Source organism: Lithobates pipiens, unplaced genomic scaffold (genome assembly GCF_037356315.1).
Source record: "Lithobates pipiens isolate NorthernLeopardFrog02 unplaced genomic scaffold, aLitPip1_a1.2 Scaffold_18, whole genome shotgun sequence".
Taxonomy (NCBI): Eukaryota; Metazoa; Chordata; class Amphibia; order Anura; family Ranidae; genus Lithobates; species Lithobates pipiens.
Window position 1 is genome coordinate 103824818 of NW_027507758.1, and position 20706 is coordinate 103845523.

Here is a 20706-nt window from a genome sequence, read left to right on the forward strand (position 1 = left end):
GGCTTCCCTAGGGAAGGGTGTGTTTAGGTAGTCATAATTCTGTTTATCAATTAGGTCGTCTGTGAATGCCATATATATAAGCAGTTTATATTCTAACTTAAATAGAGATATAGTTTCAGCGGTAATTGGCCTATACCACTCAGCATTTCCCAGAATATCAAGACACATCTTTTCATACTGTTGACACATTTGAAGTACTATATTGCCACCCTTGTCAGAGGGTCTTATAACAGTGTCTTTTCTATTTTGTAAATTTTTGAGTGCTTGTTGTTCTCTGGACAGATTGGGAATGCTGGGTGGTATAGGCATTATTTTAATTTATTTTACCATGGCAATAAGGAAGTATTTAAGCGGCCTTTTCCTATATCTTGGGTTGATTTCAATGCTCCTCATTTTTTCCTATGTGTATGTATTTTAATTGAAGTATACACTATATGTAGTTAATGTATGTGAATTATTAAAATTTGTTTACAATTTTCAAATGTGCCTTTAAAGTCCATTTTTCCTTATTCAAAACAAATATAAGAAGAAGTGTAAATGTCCCTAATTTAGACGTTCTCTTTCCCCAGCCCCTGGAGCCTCGACCTCCAGGCAGTGGCGACGGCCTCCACAGTCCAATACTAGGGGAGGTCCAAGGCCAGGCCCAAGGGCAGAAAAAGACTAGGGTGCAAGATCTGTTAAGCAGAACCCCAAAGCCTCCTTGCGAAGAGGCGCCCCCGCTCGGCCGAGTGGGGGGAAGGTTGCTGCGGTTTGGCGGGAAGAGGTTCAGGAAGGTCGTAACCACAGTTTTAGGCTGGGGAGCAGTTCTGGAAGAAGCCTCTTCCCAGGGAAGATGGTCCAGAGTCGAAGGGCTCTTGCCCATTAACATTCTGGAGACTTGGGCAATGCTACAGCGGTGGCTTATATCAATCACCAAGGGGGCGCCAGGAGTCTTAATGCCCAGAGGGAGGTGAATCACATTTTTTCTTGGGCAGAAAGGTATGTTCCCTGCCTGTCTGTTGTCTTCATTCCAGGGGTAGAAAATTGGTAGGTGGATTTCTGAGCCACCAGCAGCTGTGTCCAGGAGAATGGTCTCTACACCCCAACATATTTCAGGCCATATGTCGGAAATGGGGTATCCCAGATGTAGACCTGTTGGCTTCCAGGTTCAACAAGAAACTGGACAGCTTTGTGTCAAGAACAAGGGATCTGCTGGCACAAGGGTCAGATGCCTTAGTGATTCAGTGGGATCAGTACTTTCTGATCTATGTGTACCCTCCAGTTCCACTTCTCCCTCGATTCCTTCAGAGGATCAAAAGGGAAGGGAAGCCAGTAATTCTGGTGGCCCCAGCTTGGCCTAGGTGACCTTGGTATGCAGAGTTAAGCCTCCCGTGTGCCCGTGGGATTTAAATTTGGTTTTGTCTGTTTTACAGAAACAATCTTTTGAACCATTGCACCTTGCAACTTTGGTTCTTTTGACAAAAAAATAGCCATATCTTCAGCTAGGAGGGTATCGGAATTAGCAGCTCTTTCATGTAAGGAGCCATATTTGATTTTTCACGAAGACAGGCTGGTGTTGCGTCCTCACCTGACTTTTGCCTAAAGTGGTTCCAGAATTCCATCTGAATCAAGATGTGGTCCTACCGTCCTTTTTTCCAGATCCAGAGAAGTTTTTACACTCTTTAGATGTTGTAAGAGCAGTAAATATCTATCTGCAGGCAATGGCTCAGATACAAAAGACTGATTGTCTATTTATAATGCCAGAAGGCCCCAAAAAGGGCCAGGCAGCATCGAAGTCTACTATTTCTAGATGGATTTGACAGATTATTATTCAGGCTTATGGTTTGAAGAAGAAAATTCCTCCTTTTCAGGTTAAAGCGCACTCGACTAGAGCAGTTAGTGCTTCTTGGGCAGTGCATCACCAGGCCTCCATGGCTCAGATCTGCAAGGCTGCAATTTGGTCTTCGGTCCATACATTCACTAGATTCTATCAGGTGGATGTAAGAGGGCATGGGGATGCTGCCTTCAGGCACAGTGTGCTGCAGGCAGCAGTATAGGTCCTCACATCGGATGGCGGTCTGTGTTTCTGACCTGTGTCTCCCTCCCCTAAAATTTGGCCATTGCTCTGGGACATCCCACTTAGTAATTATCAAAGGCTCTGTGTCCCATGATGTAGGAACAAGAAAATAGGATTTTTAAAACAGCTTACCTGTAAAATCCTTTTCTTGGGAGTACATCACGGGACACAGCGCTCCCACCCCATTTCGAGATTATACGTTGGGATACTTATTGCTTTGCTACAAAACTGAGATACTCTCCATATGGAGGGGTTATATAGGGGAGGAAGTCGCCTTGTAATTAGGGTTGCCAGTGTCCAGTCACCTGATGGTGACTATCTAACCCACTTAGTAATTATCAAAGGCTCTGTGTCCCATGATGTATAAACAAGAAACATATTATACATTTCTTGTTATGATGGATTATATTCCTTCTCCAACCTCCAACCCATTGCACTTTTATTCACAGTGTGTTTGCATTCATAAATTACAGGAGAGACTCCGGCAAAATGTTTCACAAGTCTTGTTGCTGGGCAAAGTCTTTCAGATACAACATTAGCTGTTTTAAAAATGCAATTTTTTTTGTTGGAGGGAGGAATTTAAAAAAGGAAAAGTTTTTAATGTGTGACATGTATTGACATAACTGAATTAATAAGGTTCCAGGTGACACATGAATGGGGTGAAAATTTCCTTGTAGGAGTGGTGTCTAAATCTCAGCAGTCCTGCAGAGAGGTTCTTGGTTACTGGACATGTGGGACACCAGAGCTGGATATGGGAGAGATACGCCTGGTTGATGTCTCACCTGAGAGGTGGGAACCTTGCACAGGTAATGCCAGAGCATGTTCTGTTAGATAAAGGGAACAAACGCCGGCTACTAGTGTACAGTATGCCTTCACCACATGGACCTTCAGCATCTCACAGTGGTTGATAAAAACCTATTGCCCTATATGTGTTGAGTATACACTGAATCAAGTGCAGTCATTGTACCAGGAGCTTACTCCCAGAGAAGTGCAGACACAGAAGGCATTGAGAGCGTTTATTTCTGAGGAGTAAATGAAAGAGGAGGGATGTATTCAGTACTAAATTGGTGGGAATATTAGCTGGGATGGGTGTTGTTAATGTAGTGAACATCGGTCTCCTGAGGAACAAGCTCACAGTCATAGCTTCAGACAGTAAGTGGGTCTTTGTTACTCTGAGAGATTGGTGGCATCCTTAATAACATTCAACAAAGTCACATAAATACCCAGGTTAACGTGGCTTGGGATTATGTCAACCATGTTGAGAGGTTGGTAGAGAGTGTGATGGTACAGGACAGAAATCTGTCACGGGGTCTGGCGTGCACGCAAGGGCAGGCGGAGGTATCAACCAACTTCAAGCTGATTGTACAGTCTCTGTATGAGGGGCAGTGGCCTTATGAGTTAGCATCACAGCTCAGTAAGAGTTTGCCAAAACACGTTGCTTACATTAATCCAAGGTGGTGGTCAAATGCCTGGATGGGCTGCGCTAGTTTGGATTATGAGAGATGTTATGCTTCCTCATTGATCCCATATACAGAAGTTGAGACTCAGTCTGTGTATTCGGTGGTATCAATGGGCTTGCTGACTGGGGATTCTACCTTGTTCCATCTGAGGCTAAATTACCCACATGTGATCAGAGAGGATAGAAGCTGGAGGCAGGTTGATATTTCCTTCTGTCGGAAGCATGACCATGATGTCCTTGGTATGCCAGGTCAATACATGGTGGTGAACGAGAAAAGTAGAGAGATCATTGCTGGGAAGGAAGTGCATGGGTATTATTTGGGACATAGACAAGTTTGTTTCTTTGTCCTAAAGGATACTGATGTAATGTTAGTCATGGAACTAGGGTGTTCCTTGAACCTAACTATAGGTAGAGGTGCATGGTCTCTGAAATCCAGGCACAGGGATGGAATTTTGTAGTTTGTCATTGTTTCAGGTTCATATGTGTTAGACTCAAAATTTATATAGAAAGCTCTTGCATTTATCTATGCAAGTTGAAGCACGAATTGATGGTACCCTGTTTCCCCTAAAATAAGACCTAGCGTGATTGTCGGTGTTGGCTGCAATATAAGCCCTACCACCCAAATAAGCCCTACTCTGTTTCCTCAAAAATAAGCTCTACCCTGAAAAGAAGACCTACAAGGACTTTAACTAGGGCTTATTTGGGGGGTAGAGCTTTTATTGCAGCTATCACCGACAATCACACTAAGTCTTATTTTAGGGGAAACAGGGTAAGTTAGAGGCTCTGCTGCCAATTCAGAATCCTGAAGTACAAACATGCAAAAATTGCAGTAGGGAAGGCCATTCCGAAGAAGGGTGATATGCGTTCTTTAGGCATCATATTAGAAGGCAATATGATTTAATATCATATTTCTGGAGTTTCTTCCTGGTAGATACAACCAAGCGTTCGCTTTCTTTGGGGCTGTTTGGAATGTATCAAGTTGCACATCAAAGCTTGGTAGCATATCAGATTATTCATCTGAAAGAGCAAAGGTTTTTCACAAGCAATACGTCGGGCAATGGCTGGTGTTGGCGCTTCAATCATCAAAATGGTATATAATAGAGGTAGATTTTATTATATGCCGTTTTTGTCCTCTCAATTTGGCCAAAAAGCTGTAGTCTTTCTTTTCTACTGTCAGCCTCTGATGGCAATCACACATGTGCAAACTTCCGGGTTTGTGTAGTACATGCCGTTCATAAGATACCACACTAGTAAGCCAAAAATGACACACTGCGCATGAGCAGACTTCCGGGATCGCCGGAGCCTACTGTGCATGCGTGAATCTGCATTTTTTACTGGATTTTACAGTGTAAAATCACTATAAATTCACCACGCCATAACTGCTTGGCATGCCCTCCAGATGAAGCCATGAGGATGGTGGCGTAACGCATAGGTAGAGGTAGAGCCTGGTGGTGACACACGTGAGACTTGTTGGATTGTATTATGCTGTTTTATATGTATATAAATGTGCGTTTAATAAAACCTCACCACCTCAGCTTCATACATTACACTTAACACATGGTACTGCACTATTGGAAGCACTTTATATTTTCATGTCGGTGTGGAGTTGCTGGTGAATATGACGGAGGCAATATTAAAGGAGAAGTATATGGTGCGCAGAGCGTGTTTAATCCCTGCAGGGTCTTCAGAGGAACTACTAGAGACCAATATGGAGCCATTTGCCGATGAGAATCATTATAAGCTCTGAGCGTGTTTGACCCTAATAGGGTCTAGGAAGGAGGGGAGCTGCCACTGCACCTGGTTTAGGGAGCACTTGTCATAGACTGTCGTCTTGTTTGAGAAGCACTTTTTTTCACAGTGAAATTTGAAGCACATTTCACATAAGAAGATTACTCATTATTATCATTTTATAAATTTTTTTCTTTTTCAGCACCATTTTTTCATCAGTATTTTCATTCAGTTGGACTATTTACTCTTTTATTCAGCACATATGGTTTTATTAAACATTGTTATTGGTATTATTATTATCATCATCTATAGTTTTCAGCAGCGCTATCACATTTCTCTCTCTCTCTCTCTCTCTCTCTCTCTCTCTCTCTCTCTCTCTCTCTCTCTCTCTCTCTCTCTCTCTCTCTCTCTCTCTCTCTCTCTCTCTCTCTCTCTCTCTCTCTCTCTCTCTCTCTCTCTCTCTCTCTCTCTATATATATATATATATATAATTATCCATTGTTATTTTGTGATAACATCCAGGTGGATAGCAGCAGCTACATTGTATTTGCACATTATTATTATTGTGTTTTTACTCATCATTCACATACCACTAGGTGGCAGCGCACAACTACCACATATTTATTTGCTCTCTGATGGGGACACCTGCTCTATGGGGGCACCCTGATGGGGACATGTGATCTATGGGGGCACACTGATGGGGACAACATCTCTATGGGTTCACACTGATAGGGACACCTGCTCTATGGGGGCACTCTGTTTGGGACACCTGCTATAATGGGGCACTCTGATGGGGAAACCTGATGTAAGTGGCATACTGATGGGAAAACCTGATCTACAAGGACTCTCTGATGGGGCAACCTGATCTATGGGGGCACTCTGATAGGGACACCTGCTATAATGGGGTACTCTGTTGGGGACACCTGATGTAAGGGGCATGCTGATGGGGACACCTTCTCTATGGGGCACTCTGATGGGGACACTTGCTCTATGGGGCACTTTGATGCACTCTGATGGGGACACCTGATCTATGGGGGCACACTGATGGGGACACCTTCTCCATGGGCACACTCTGATGGGGACACCTTCTCTATGGGGCACTCTGATGGGGACACCTGAATTATGGGGACACCTGATCTATGGGGCACTCTGATGGGGACAACTGATCTATGGGGGCACTTTGATGGGGACACCTGCTCTATGGGGGGTAATCTGATGGGGATACCTTCTCTATGGAGGCACTCTGATGGGGTCATCTGATGTAAAAGGGTACTTTTATGGGGACACCTGATGTAAAAGGGTACTTTTATGGGGACACCTGATGTAAAGAGGCACTCTGATGGGGGAACCTGTTCTGTGATGGCACTCTGATGGGGTCATCTAATGTAAAGAGGAACTCTGATGGGTACACCTGATATAAAGAGGCACTCTGATTGGGAAACCTTATTTATGGAGGTTACTCTGATGGTAACACAGGATGTTTAGAAGGGACACTGATGCAGCTTGTCACTTACTACATCATCTGTTTTCTGATGCAGCTTTTCACTTGCCAAATCAACTGCCACCAGATGCAGTTTGTCACTTGCCATGTCACCTGCCACCAGATTCGGATTGTCACTTGCCATGTCACCTGCCACCAGATGCAGCTTGTCATGTCACCTGCCACCAGGTGCAAATTGTCACTTGCCACGTCATCTGCCACCAAATTTGGATTATCACTTGCCCCATCGCCTGCCACCAGATGTGGTTTGTCACTATCCTGCCATCAGCTGAAGCTTCCCACTGTTGCCTGCCACCAAAAAATACCAGATGCAGCTTGTCACTTTTTAAATATGAAGCAATTGGGTGGCAGGCACCAGTGACAGCAATCTGTGGTAGATTGCATTTCAGGTGGTGGTTGACAGGCAGCTCAAAGGCGTAATGACTCCAGTCTTAACCCACAACACCATGCCACAATCATGTGAACTACACACAGTTGTAGAGTGGTTGTGGTACAACACCATTCACTAGCTGCAGAATGTATCATGGGTAGGGATGAGCTTCGTGTTCGAGTCGAACATACGTTCGACTCGAACATCGGCTGTTCGCCCGTTCAGCGAAGTCCGAACGTTTTGGTCCGTTCGCGGCAAATTCGTGTGGCGCTCACGGCCCACAATGCACTGCGATGGCGCAGTGCATTGCTGGCTCATGATTGGCCAAGCATGCACTGCAACCCCGCATGCTTGGCCAATCGCAGCACCAGCAGCGAGGAGAGCCATGATTGGCCACAGGCAGGATGCCTGTGGCCAATCATAGCTCAGGCTGTGTAGTGCACGCCCCACACTATATAAGGCCGCCAGCGCGGCAGCCTTGTGTAGTGTGCTGGCGTCTGAAGCAGTGGGTGTTCTGTGTACCTTCAACACAGTACACACCGATCGGTTTCGGCCGATTTTCGATCTTGCTGTTGTGTAGTGGTTGTTGTGTGCGTGCCCTGACCACAGTATACACCGCTATATTCACCTCACCTATATAGCTAGTGATCTATTATAATAGAGCTTGCAGTCAGTAGTGTTAAGAGCTAGTGCGTGCTGTCTGCGTGCTGTCTGTGTGCTCTGTACCCAGTACATACCGCTATATCCACCTACATAGCTCTTCTCTATTTAAGCCCACTTGCCATCTGCAGGAGTTATTGGAAGTTGTGTGTGCCTCCAGCACAGCACAGTATACATCTGTATATACCCCTTTATCTCTAGTGTTCTATAATAAAGGCATCTGCAGGAGTTAGTGGGTGTTCTGTGTACCTTTAACACAGTACACACTGATCATTTTCGGACGATTTTCGATCTTGCTGTTGTGTAGTGGTTGTTGTCTGCGTGCCCTGACCGGAGTATACACCGCTATATTCACCTCACCTATATAGCTAGTGAGAGCCACCTATCAGTGCCACCTATCAGTGCCCAGCAGTCCCATCTATCAGTGGTACCTATCAGTGCCCCTTAGTGCCACCCATCTGTGCCACCCATCCGTGCCATCTTATCTGTGCCCGTCTTTGCCCATCAGTGCCACCTTATCTGTGCCCATCGGTGCCGCCTTATCTGTGCCTATTAGTGCCACCTTAACTATGCCTATCAGTGCCTATCAGTGCCCACCAGTGCAGCCTATCAGTGCCCACCAATGCAGCCTATCAGTGCCCACCAGTGCAGCCTATCAGTGCCCACCAGTGCAGCCTATCAGTGCCGCCTCATCAGCGCACTTCAATGAAGGAGAAAAATGACCTGCTACTATTAAACATGATTTTTTTTTTTTTTTTGCATCTTTTTTTGTTTGTTTAGCAAAAAATATAACTTCCAGCTGTGATTAAATACCATCAAAAGAAAGCTCTATTTGTGGGAAAAAAATGATAACAATTTCATTTGGGTACAGTGTTGTATGCCCGCGCAATTGTCATTCAAAGGGCATCAGCGCTGAAAGCTGAAAATTGGTCTGGGACTGAGGGGGGTTTAAGTGCCCAGTAAGCAAGTGGTTAAAAATGTACCAGTTGAAAATTACAAACAGATTCAACTTAACACAACAAACCTACACAGTCCCTGTCTTGTTTGCACCGCCTGTATACTGCTGTTCTGAGTATATAGGGCCTGGGGGCCACACGCATTTCCTTTTTTTAATATGGGTACGGGGTTCCCCTTAATATGCGTACAAGACCCAAAGGGGCTGGTAATGGGCAGGGAGGGCTACCCATGCCATTTTTCTCAATGATTTTCAACCATATTGCAGGAACCAGATATAACATTAAAACCGCAAGCAGTTTTAAATGATGTTATTTCCGTTTAATGTCATTTTGTGCAGGGACTGTTCTAAACACGGGAAACACGTGGCACTTCACAGGCATACTACAGACACCCCCCAGGCACCATATTTAAAGGAATATTTCACTTTTTTTTTCCACTTTAATCGTCATTAAAATCAGTGCTCCCGCCAAAACGGCCGTGTTTAAAACTTTTTTTTTGCATTGAACCATGTCCCCTGGGGCAGGAGCCAGGTCCCCAAACCCTTTTTAGGACAGTATCTTGCATATTAGCCGTTAAAATTAGCACTTTTAATTTCGAACGTTTGAGTCCCATAGACTTCAATGGGGTTCTAATGTTCGTACGAATTTGCGGTCTGTTCGAAAGTTCTGGTGCAAACCGAACCGGGGGGTGTTCGGCTCATCCCTAATCATGGGGTATAATTTTTTCCTGCAGCCACAGCACATGTACAACCCTGTCTGACCATCGTTGCAGCTTAAAGGAGGTTGGTTGAGGGCCATTGAAACTGGAACTCATTTATCTATTTTTCCCCACTTCTTGGCCATCTGTGTGAACAAGCCCTAATAAAGACCCGTTTCAAGTTCAATTAAAGTGATCGTAAACATAAAAGTAAGTGCAATTATAATAAGATTTAGTAAAGACACAGCAATTGATTAACTATATAACAACACAAGCAATATGAAAGCAAGTAAAATATATGACAAGTTAAACCTAGTAAAAAACTCCCTAACTAACAATCTAACTCTGGTATACTATATACAAGGGGAGAGATCGGGTAAGGCTGGGTCAGGCAAGAAATGCAAAGGTCAGTGCGTTGGACAAGTCAGGAATGGGGCCAGAGTAGAGACCAGGAACAAGATATCAGATAAAGGCAGTAGATAAGATAACAGGTTTATGGCTACAAGATCAGAGTAATAGGTACAAGGAACGTGTATAGGAGCAGCAGGATCAGATCGTTTGGGCACATAGGGCAAAACACTGAGCCACTTTAGGAAACCTAGATCTGGAGCAAAGTACCCTCCCAATAGCCAGCAAGAGGTGGGATCTTCTGGCTGCTGGGAGGCACCCACTGGTGATCCAAATTCTAGCACCCACCTCTAAGGAGTGGGCCTCAGGATGCTCCAACAAGCCTCGGTCATATAAGTCTGTGTGATAATTGCAGAGTCTGGCTTTTGGTCTCAAAACAGGTCTGAAGTGAAGATTCCCAGTGTCTCACTGCCAAAGTCTGGTAACCAGTTAGGTGCTTTGCCGCTGGGGTCTGATAACAGGCTAGATGCCCTGCCACTAGGACCTGGCAACTGCTTGGGTGTCTTGTCCCCTAGGTCCAGAAACTGCCCTGCCACTGGGATACCATGGGTCATCAGAACATTCAACACTAGGATCCTTTAAAAGCTCAGGAATCCCCTATGCCAGGGTGTCTCAACATATTATGATTAGGGATGAGCTTCGTGTTTGAGTCGAACATACGTTCGACTCGAACACTTGCTCTTCTGTAGTGGTTCTTGACTGCGTGCCCTGACCGCAGTATACACCGCTATATTCACCTCACCTATATAGCTAGTGATCTATCTTTTATAATAAAGCTTGCAGTCAGTAGTGTTAGGAGCTTGTGCGTGCTGTCTGCGTGCTCTGTACCCAGTACACACAGCTATATCCACCTACATAGCTCTTCTCTATTTGAGCCATCTGCCATCTGCAGGAGTTATTGGAAGTTGTGTGTGCCCCCAGCACAGCACAGTATACATCTGTATATACCCCTTTATCTCTGGTGTTCTATAATAAAGGCATCTGCAGGAGTTAGTGGGTGTTTTGTGCCTCCAGCATAATATACACCTGTATCTACCCTTTATTGCTGTTCTCTAATAGAGCCATCTGCAGGGCTTAGTGGGTGTTGTGTGACTCCATTACAGTATACCCCTTTATCTCTGGTGTTCTATAATAAAGGCATCTGCAGGAGTTAGTGGGTGTTGTGTGCCTCCAGCACAATATACACCTGTATCTACCCTTTATTGCTGTTCTCCAATAGAGCCATCTGCAGGGCTTAGTGGGTGTTGTGTGACTTCATTACAGTATACCCCTTTATCTCTGGTGTTCTATAATAAAGGCATCTACAGGAGTTAGTGGGTGTTGTGTGCCTCCAGCACAATATACACTACCCAACTGCTGTTTTACCCAACTCCCTTCAGGCCATTACCATGTCTGGAAGGCCAGCAAGGAGAGGCAGACAGGCGCGAGCCGATAAAAGAGGGCAAGCAGGCTCTGTGTCTAGAGACAACAGTGCTGGTCGTGGAGCTGGACATGTTAAACCGCAACATGCCAACGACTTGGTAGAGTGGATGACCAAGCCCTCTTCATCCTCCTCATCCTCTCTCACCCAGTCTCAGGGTACTAGCAAAGCAGCTGCCAACGCATCGTCTTCCCTCGTCTCAATGTCATCATCAGTGACTCCTTCCCTAGACCCACCACGTCCTCCTGAGGAGTCTCCTGAACTCTTTGAGCACAGTGTTGGGTACATGCTCCAGGAGGATGCCCAGTGTTTTGTAGGCTCTGATGATTACACTCAGCTAGAGGAAGGCAGAGAGAGGGGATGCTCAAGAAGGACAGCAATCTGGCAGTCATGTTCCACAAGCTGCAGCATATTGCCAGGTTTGCTACAGCGATGAAGAGGGAGGGGATGATGAGGGCACTGACTCCACGTGGGTGTCTGGTAGGAGAGAGGAGGAGGAGGAGGAGGAGGAGGCACATGTCCAAAGAGGCAGGATGCCCTCCGGGGGCCAGCTTAGGGGCAGCACACCGACTGAATCACACCACAAAGCTCCGCCTGTGCAGGGCGCTGCCTCTGCGCGTTATTCTAAAAGTTCTTTGGTGTGGGCCTTTTTTGAGACGAGTGCATCAGATCGCACCGCTGCTATTTGCAACATATGTCTCAAGCGTATCTCACGTGGCCAAAACATCACCCGCTTGGGCACCACATGCTTGACCAGACATATGTTGACCTGCCATGCAGCTCGTTGGCAAGCGTACCTCAAAGACCCACACCAAAGAACAAAGCGGACCTCTCCTTGCTCCTCATCAGCTGGCATCTCCAACCCCACTAGACCTTCAGTCCTCTCTGAAACCTGCTCTGAGAGGAATGAAGGTGTAGAATTAGGTGTGTCACAGCCAAGTGCTTCTGGGCACTCTGCTAGCAGTACACCCACGTCTGATTATAGCAGGCAAATGTCCCTGCCCCAGCTGCTGGACCGGCGAAAGAAGTTCACTCCCAGCCATCCACATGCCCAGCGGTTGAATGCTAGCTTGGCTAAATTGCTAGCACTTCAACTGCTGCCTTTTCAGTTGGTAGACTCGGCCCCCTTCCGTGAGTTTGTACAATGTGCGGTTCCTCAGTGGCAGGTCCCCAAACGCCACTTTTTCTCACGGAAGGCGATTCCGGCTCTCTACCGGCATGTGGAAGGCAATGTCCTTGCCTCGCTGGACAGGGCGGTCAGCGATAAGGTGCATATTACCGCTGACTCATGGTCCAGCAGGCATGGACAGGGACGTTACCTGTCTTTCACGGCCCATTGGGTCACTCTTCTGGCAGCTGGGAAGGATGCAGGACAAGGTGCAGTAGTGTTGGAGGTTGTTCCGCCACCACGCCTCCAAAATGCTACTATTGGTTGTGACACACCTCTCTCCTCCACCCCCTCCTCTTCTTCTTCCTCCATGGCCTCTTCCAGTGCTCTGTCCTCAGAACCAGCGGTGCTCCGTAGGCGTTCCAGGGGCTACGCAAGTACGCAGGCAAAACAATGCCATGCCGTGCTTGCGCTGGTTTGTTTGGGGGACAGGAGCCACACTGGGGCGGATGTTTTGTCAGCTCTGCAGGGGCAGGCCGAGAGGTGGTTGACGCCACGCCAGCTTAAGCCAGGAATGGTGGTTTGCGACAATGGCACCAACCTCCTCTCCGCCCTCCGACAGGGACAACTGACCCATGTGCCCTGTGTAGCTCACATCCTTAACCTGGTGGTGCAGCGGTTCTTGGGCAGGTACCCGGGCTTACAGGATGTCCTGCAGCAGGCCAGGTAAGTCTGTGTGCATTTCCGCCGATCATTTAATGCCTGTGCTCGGCTGGCTGAGCTCCAAAAGGAGTTGAACCTGCCCAAGAACCGCCTTATATGTGACATGCCCACCAGGTGGAACTCAACGTTGGCCATGCTGCAGCGGCTGCACACGCAGCAGAGGGCCATCAATGAGTACCTGTGAGACTACGGCACCAGGACAGGGTCAGGGGAGCTCGGTTTTTTCTCACCACGCCAGTGGGGCATGATCAGGGATGCGTGCACTGTCCTGTCACCGTTTGAGGAGGCCACAAGGATGGTGAGCAGTGACAGTGCATGCATCAGTGACACTGTACCTCTTGTCCACCTCTTGGAGCATACGCTGCGTGGAATAATGGACAGGGCACTTGAGGCAGAACAGAGGCAGGAAGAGGAGGACTTCCTTGCCTCTCAAGGCCCCCTTTATCCAGACAGTGTTCCTGCTGTGCCACCCATCACACAGGAAGAGGATGAGGAGGAGGAAGAGGAGGAGGAGGATGATTGTGTCAGCATGGAGGTGGAGGCTGGCACTCAGCAGCAGCAGCAGCAGTCTTGTAGGGATGATTTACAGTCCCAAGAAACACGTGGACTTGTACGTGGCTGGGAGGAGGTAGCTGCGGATCATGTTGTCCTTAGTGACCCAGAGGACTCCGGACCGAATGCCTCAGCTAACCTACGCTGCATGGCCTCCCTGATCCTGCAAAGCCTGCGGAAGGATCCTCGTATTCTTCGGATCAAGGAGAGGGACCATTACTGGCTGGCCACTCTCCTTGATCCACGGTACAAGGGTAAGGTTGCCGACCTTATCTTGCCATCGCAGAGGGAGCAGAGGATGAGACATCTCTGGGAGGCCTTGCAGAAAGGTCTGTGCAACGCGTTCCCAGAGACTGGGAGGTTACAAACTCCTGTTCCTGGACAACGTGTTGCTGAGGCATCGGTCAAAAGGAGTGGTGGAGAAGGTGGCCGTCTGACTGATGCTTTCAGACAATTTTTTAGTCCGCAGCCCCAAGGTATGATCAGTTCCAGCAACCATCGCCGGCGTCTGATTTCCATGGTGCAGGAATACCTAGGGGCAAGGTCAGACTTGGACACCTTTCCCACCGAAAATCCTCTGGCTTACTGGGTCTTGAGGATGGATCACTGGCCAGAGCTTGCACAGTATGCAATTGAGCTACTGGCCTGTCCTGCATCCAGCGTTCTTTCGGAACGCACCTTCAGTGCTGCTGGTGGCTTTGTTACCGATCACAGGGTGCGCCTGTCCACCGAATCAGTTGATCGACTGACCTTCATCAAGATGAATCAGTCTTGGATCACCCACAGCTACCAAGCACCTGAAGCTGATGTAACCGAATAATTTATTTGGAAATATCACATCCCTTCAAGACTGCCTATGCTGATGCTGAGTGACTGTCCTGTTATGTTGATTGTCTATCCTCTTCCTCCTCCGCTGATATGTTGGAAGAACATTTCTGGTTCTGGGTGATGCCATCAGCCCAATTTTTCTGCCCCTGTTTAACAGGGGCGTTTAATTACAATTTTTGATGCAATGCTTTGCAGCAGGGCTAATTCCTGCAATAAAAATAGAGTATATGGGAGAGGTTGCAGTGTCGTGGCACCAGCACCAGTGCCTAAGGTCCAATTTTTCTGCCCCTGTTTAACAGGGGCGTTCAATTACAATTTTTGATGCAATGCTTTGCAGCAGGGCTAATTCCTGCAATAAAAATAGAGTATATGGGAGAGGTTGCAGTGTGGTGGCACCAGCACCAGTGCCTAAGGTCCAATTTTTCTGCCCCTGTTTAACAGGGGCGTTTAATTACAATTTTTGATGCAATGCTTTGCAGCAGGGCTAATTCCTGCAATAAAACTAGAGTATATGGGAGAGGTTGCAGTGTCGTGGCACCAGCACCAGTGCCTAAGGACCAATTTTTCTGCCCCTGTTTAACAGGGACATGTAATTACAATTCTTGATATAATATTTCACAGGAGGGCCCGTTCCTGTGCCCACCCAGAGTAACTGTGAGGACTTATAGTGTTGTGGCACCAGCACCACAACCACCAAAGGTCAATTTTTCTACCACTGTTCAACAATGGCATGTAATTACAATTCTTGATATAATCGTTCACAGCAGGGTGCTCCAGCGACCACCAAGAGTCACTTTGAGGGCTTACAATGTTGTGGCAAAACCAACACCTTGTTCTGCCATTTCTGCAGAGCATATAGGGCAGGCCCCTACTTTCAAACATCCAACTTACAAACATCTCCTACTTGCAAACGGAAGGAGACAACAGCAAGTGAGATGAAAAAAGATGTACGACAAAACAAATTATACAGGGGTGATAACCCTTCCCTATGTTTTCCAAAAATCTTAAAAATAGTTTTTTTGACTGGAGCTACATTTTAAAAATGTACCAGTTGAAAATTACAAACAGATTCAACTTAACACAACAAACCTACACAGTCCCTGTCTTGTTTGCACCGCCTGTATACTGCTGTTCTGAGTATATAGGGCCTGGGGGCCACACGCATTTCCTTTTTTTAATATGGGTACTGGGTTCCCCTTAATATGCGTACAAGACCCAAAGGGGCTGGTAATGGGCAGGGAGGGCTACCCATGCCATTTTTCTCAATGATTTTCAACCATATTGCAGGAACCAGATATAACATTAAAACCGCAAGCAGTTTTAAATGATGTTATTTCCGTTTAATGTCATTTTGTGCAGGGACTGTTCTAAACACGGGAAACATGTGGCACTTCACAGGCATACTACAGACACCCCCCAGGCACCATATTTAAAGAAATATTTCACTTTTTTTTTTCACTTTAATTGTCATTAAAATCAGTGCTCCCGCCAAAACTGCCATTTTTAAAAACATTTTAGGCATTGACCCATGTCCCCTGGGGCAGGAGCCAGGTCCCCAAACCCTTTTTAGGACAGTATCTTGCATATTAGCCGTTAAAATTAGCACTTTTAATTTCGAACGTTCGAGTCCCATAGACTTCAATGGGGTTCTAAAGTTCGTACGAATTTGGGGTCCGTTCAAAAGTTCTGGTGCGAACCGAACCGGGGGGTGTTCGGCTCATCCCTAATTATGATACTCTGGGTAGCATGCCTACTCACTTGGACTTGTTCTGCATATTGACTGCCACCTAGGTCTTTCCAAGGCGCTGGTTCCCTTGACCTAGTTCCCTTAATGTGCCTGAAGGTACAGATACATCTAGGTCTTGGGAAGGTACAAACAGTACTCTGACACTTCCAAGAAGATTACTACTACTAGGGCTATTATGCCTAATGAAGCTACTGGTTACAAGGAGAGTCCGAGCCACAGACTTAGGCTTAACAAGAGCAATATGCTGCAAAAAGAACTCAGGGAATTCCGCTAACTAAAGAATCTGAGGCCAGACAGGCAACCCACACCAAGCATGAGGCAAGGACGGAAGTATTGCAGTAATAGACCTGACAGTTGGCAGAAGCACAACTTTAATGCCAGACTCTGGCTGGGTAGCAATGGGTGAATCAGCAGAGTTTGGTTGGGCAGCAGGCAGTGAATTGGCAGAGTCTGACTGGACAGCAGGCAAGGAATCAGTAGAGTGTGGCTGGGCAGCAAGCAGGGAATAGGTGGGATATGGCTGGGCAGCAGGCTGGCTAAGTGTGGGTGGGCAGTAAGTAGAGGATTGGCAATGTCTGGTTGGGCAGCAGGTGGAAGATTGGTTGACTCTAGCTGGGCAGCAAGTGGAGGATTTGCAGGGCCTGGCTGGGAAGCAGGCAGAAGATTGTCAGAATCAGGCTGAGCAGCAGGCTGAGGATCAGTGCAGTCTGACTGAGGAGCAGGCCAAGGATTGACATAGTCTGGCTGGGCAGCATGCAGATGATCATGGAATCTAGCTGTGTAGCTGGCTGAGGATCCACTAACTCTGCCTGGGGGACTAAGCATGGGCAAGGTGCTTGACCTCTGACATGGGAACAGGGTGCAAAGTCTTGGGAACAGTATTGGTGTACAGAAGCACTGAAGTAAACAGGGTGCAGAGCAACTTTGAGAAGTAATCAAGAAATACTGGGCTGCTGAGAGTCCAAACCATGGAGTGGCAGCAGCGAGGGCAGAATCTGACACAGGAACAGATTAGCAAAAGGCTGGCACAGTGACAAGCTGAACTGGGATGGCTGGCATAAAGACAGGCAGGACAGGAGAAGCTGGTACAGGAATAAGCTGAGCAAGGATAGCTGGCACAGGAACAAGCAAGACTGAAGCTGCTGGTGCAGGCAGAACTTGAGTGACCGGAGAAAACAGGACTAGAGTGGCTAGCACAGAAACTGGTTGGGCTGAAGCAGCAGGCATGAAAACAGGCTTGTCTGGAACAACAGGTATGGAGCGAGGCTGTAATAGGACAACTGGCAGGAGACATGGATGGAGTCTAAGGGTTGACTGGTCTACACCAGAGCACCCTGAAAGGAGTGATGGACCAGAAATCCTAGTGGCCCTAAGGCTACTTTGCTTCAAGCCAACACCATCATTACTGTCCTACCAGGGGGCCACAGGATTTAGGATGAACAAGGACAGCTGACACAGGGCAAGCTGGACTGGGACCAGGAGGGAAACACGTTGCTCTAGAGCGTCTTAGATGTTCCTGCTTTAAAACATATTTAGTCACAAAATTAGACACATTTAATTGTGCTTATATACTGTACATAAACCATGTATAGAGTGGATGCAGGGAGTTGTAATTTCTCTAAATGCAAATAAAATCACAGTGTGAATGGCACATGTCCTCTAAACACATATAAACACAGTTTTGTCAGTGCCAGAGTGAATGAGGTCTAATCAGAAAGGAGTTTGATAGATTGATAGATATGTTTTACCAGGATTACTGAAAAATATGAAAGACTTGAATGAATGAATGAATAATTTGTATAGCTCTCAAAGCGAACTGAATCGCATCAAGGCGCTGTGCAGAGCTTTGTTGTCCAGCTTCTAGAAGAGGAAGGTCTTGAGTTTTTTCCTGAAGACCTGGAGTTTTCTTCCAAGCGGATGTTGGTTGGTAAAGTGTTGCATAGCTGTGGTCCTTGGACAGCGAATCTCCGTTCCCCCTTAGATTTGTACCGAGATTTGGGAACCAGGAGGAGGTTTTGGTTAGAGGATCGAAAACTGCGGTTGGGCGTGTAGTGTTTTATTTTCTCGAATAGGTATTGAGGAGCGTCTCAATGCATGCATTTGTGGGTGAGGCAGAGGGTCTTGAATGTGATTCGATTCTTTACGGTTAGCCAGTGTAGGCTCCTCAGGGTAGGGGAGATTGATTCCCAGGGTTTATCCCCCGTTATCAGTCTTGCCGCCGTGTTTTGGATAAGTTGTAAGCGCGCACGTTGATATTGGGGTAATACTAAGTAAAGGGAGTTTGCGTAATCAAGCCGTGAATTAATGACTGTTCCAGCTACCACTGCTTTGTCCTTCTGTGAACGGGATTAGTCTGCGTAGCAGGGGAAGCAGATGGTGAGAGCCACTGACTACTGCTCCTATTTGGGCATCCATTGACATTTGCGAATCAAAGATGACCCCGAGACTCTTTGCCTTGGTCTTTGGGATGACAGTCTGTCTAAAAATGGTGGGGGGTGTCCAGGGGATCTTGGTTCGGGACTTATGGTTTGCGTGGAGGATGAGAAGCTCTGTTTTTGATTTGTTGGGTTTGAGGGAGTTAGTGGTCATCCAGTCTTCTATCAGAGCGAGGCAATTTTCTAATTGCTGATGATGGTCTTTTTGTTCAGTGATACGAAAGTAAAGTTGCGTGTCGTCAGCATACGAGTGGAAGCTGAGGTCTGATGATCTGATGATATTGAGGAATGGGCGGATGTATATGGTGAAGAGAACTGGCGACAAGGGAGATCCTTGGGGGAATCCGCAGGAGACTGCCTTGGTTTCAGAGGTGAATTCTCCTAGTTTCACTGTCTGACCGATTTCCTAGGAAGGATGCGAACCATTGAAGATCTGAGCCTGTGACTTCTGCTACTTCTGTGAGGCGGATGAGTGGTGTATTGTGGTCCACTGTATCAAATGCTGCACTGAGGTCCAACAGTACCAGGAGACATGATTCTCCTTCATCCGCTGCTTCGAGGGCGTCGTCCCATATCTTGAGGAGTGCTGTTTGTGTACCATGGCCCGGGCGGAAGCCTGATTGCAGCGGATCTAGGAGCTTGTGTGTATCCAGGTGGTGTTGTATCTGTTGAACTACCGCTTTCTCCATGATTTTGGAGATGGTGATGAGGCTTGTAATCGGTCTACGAATGTTTGGGTCCTGAGGGTCGAGGTTAGGTTGCTTTAGCAGGGGTTTGACGATCCCTTGTTTGAGGGCTCCCGGAACAATCCCTTTAAACGACTGATTTATGAGGTGGGTTATGGTGGAAGCCACTATGTCGGAGCATTCTTTCAGGAGTTTTGTGGGGATGATGTCAATAGGTGATGTACTGTCACGAAAGTTTTTGACAATGTTTTTAGTGAGGTCAGTGGTAATTGGGGTCAGCGAAAACTTCGGCGGTTGTGGGATGTTGGTGTAGATATCTTCTTTTTGCTTTTGTTGACTGTGGTTGGCTGTTTTTTTCTGATGAATTGTTTTCCTGATGGTTTCGATTTTGTTGAGGAAAAAATCTCATAATTCATTGCAGAAATCTTGGGTTTCGTTTGCTGGGGGCTCTAAGCATACCGGGTCCATCGATTGAGCGACTATTTTAAAGAGTTCCCGAGGGCGGTTTAGGGCCGTTGAGATTGCCTTTAAAAAATGGTCCTTTTTAGCTTCGAAGATTGCTTTGCGATAATTCACCATGAGTCCTTTGTAGTTTGTGTGGTTTTCCTTGGTGGGATTTCTTCTCCATGTTCTTTCAGCTCTTCTACATTCTTGCTTTAGTAGTGAGAGGTGGTCATTAAACCATCCCGAGTTTTTTCTCCTGATGCGTGTCCTGCGTTTTGGAGCTACTGCTGATTGTAGTAATACCTTGTTAAGAGAGCTGAGTATTTCCTCAGATGAGTGGCTTAAATCCAGTGTTGCTATTTTGTTGGATAAAATGGTTTTGAAGGTTTCAGAGTGTCGTTTTTTCTGCGATCTGGTCCAATGCGTTGTTGCAGGTTTCCGTTTCTGGTGTATGGTATTGGAAGAGATTTCGAACATGATGGCGTGGTGGTTCGTCCATGGTAGTGTTATGTTGTCGAGTATGTCAATGTCCATATTTTGTTTGAAGATGAGGTCTAGGGTGTGTCCTGACTCGTGTGGAAGTCTTTATCAGTTGCTGGAGACCCAGTTCTTCCAGTTGGTTGATGCAGGCGGTCGCGATGTGATCTTGCGAGTCGTTTGCCCAAAGGTTAAAATCCCAGAGTGCCATGAAGTACTTCGATTTCAGGGTGTGCATTGCAATGAGTTCTGTGAGGGGTGTAAGAAGATTAGTCTTAATGGCAAGTGGCACATGGCCCGCAGAGGGAAGTTGATGGTCCTGGGATCTTTTGGGTCACCTAAGCGGTCAGAGTATTTATATTGGGGTCGTGAATTCCTGGCTGTTCCAGCTGCCTCTACTTGAAGCGAATAACCTGGACTGGAAGATTACTGCTGGTGAAGGCTAAATGGT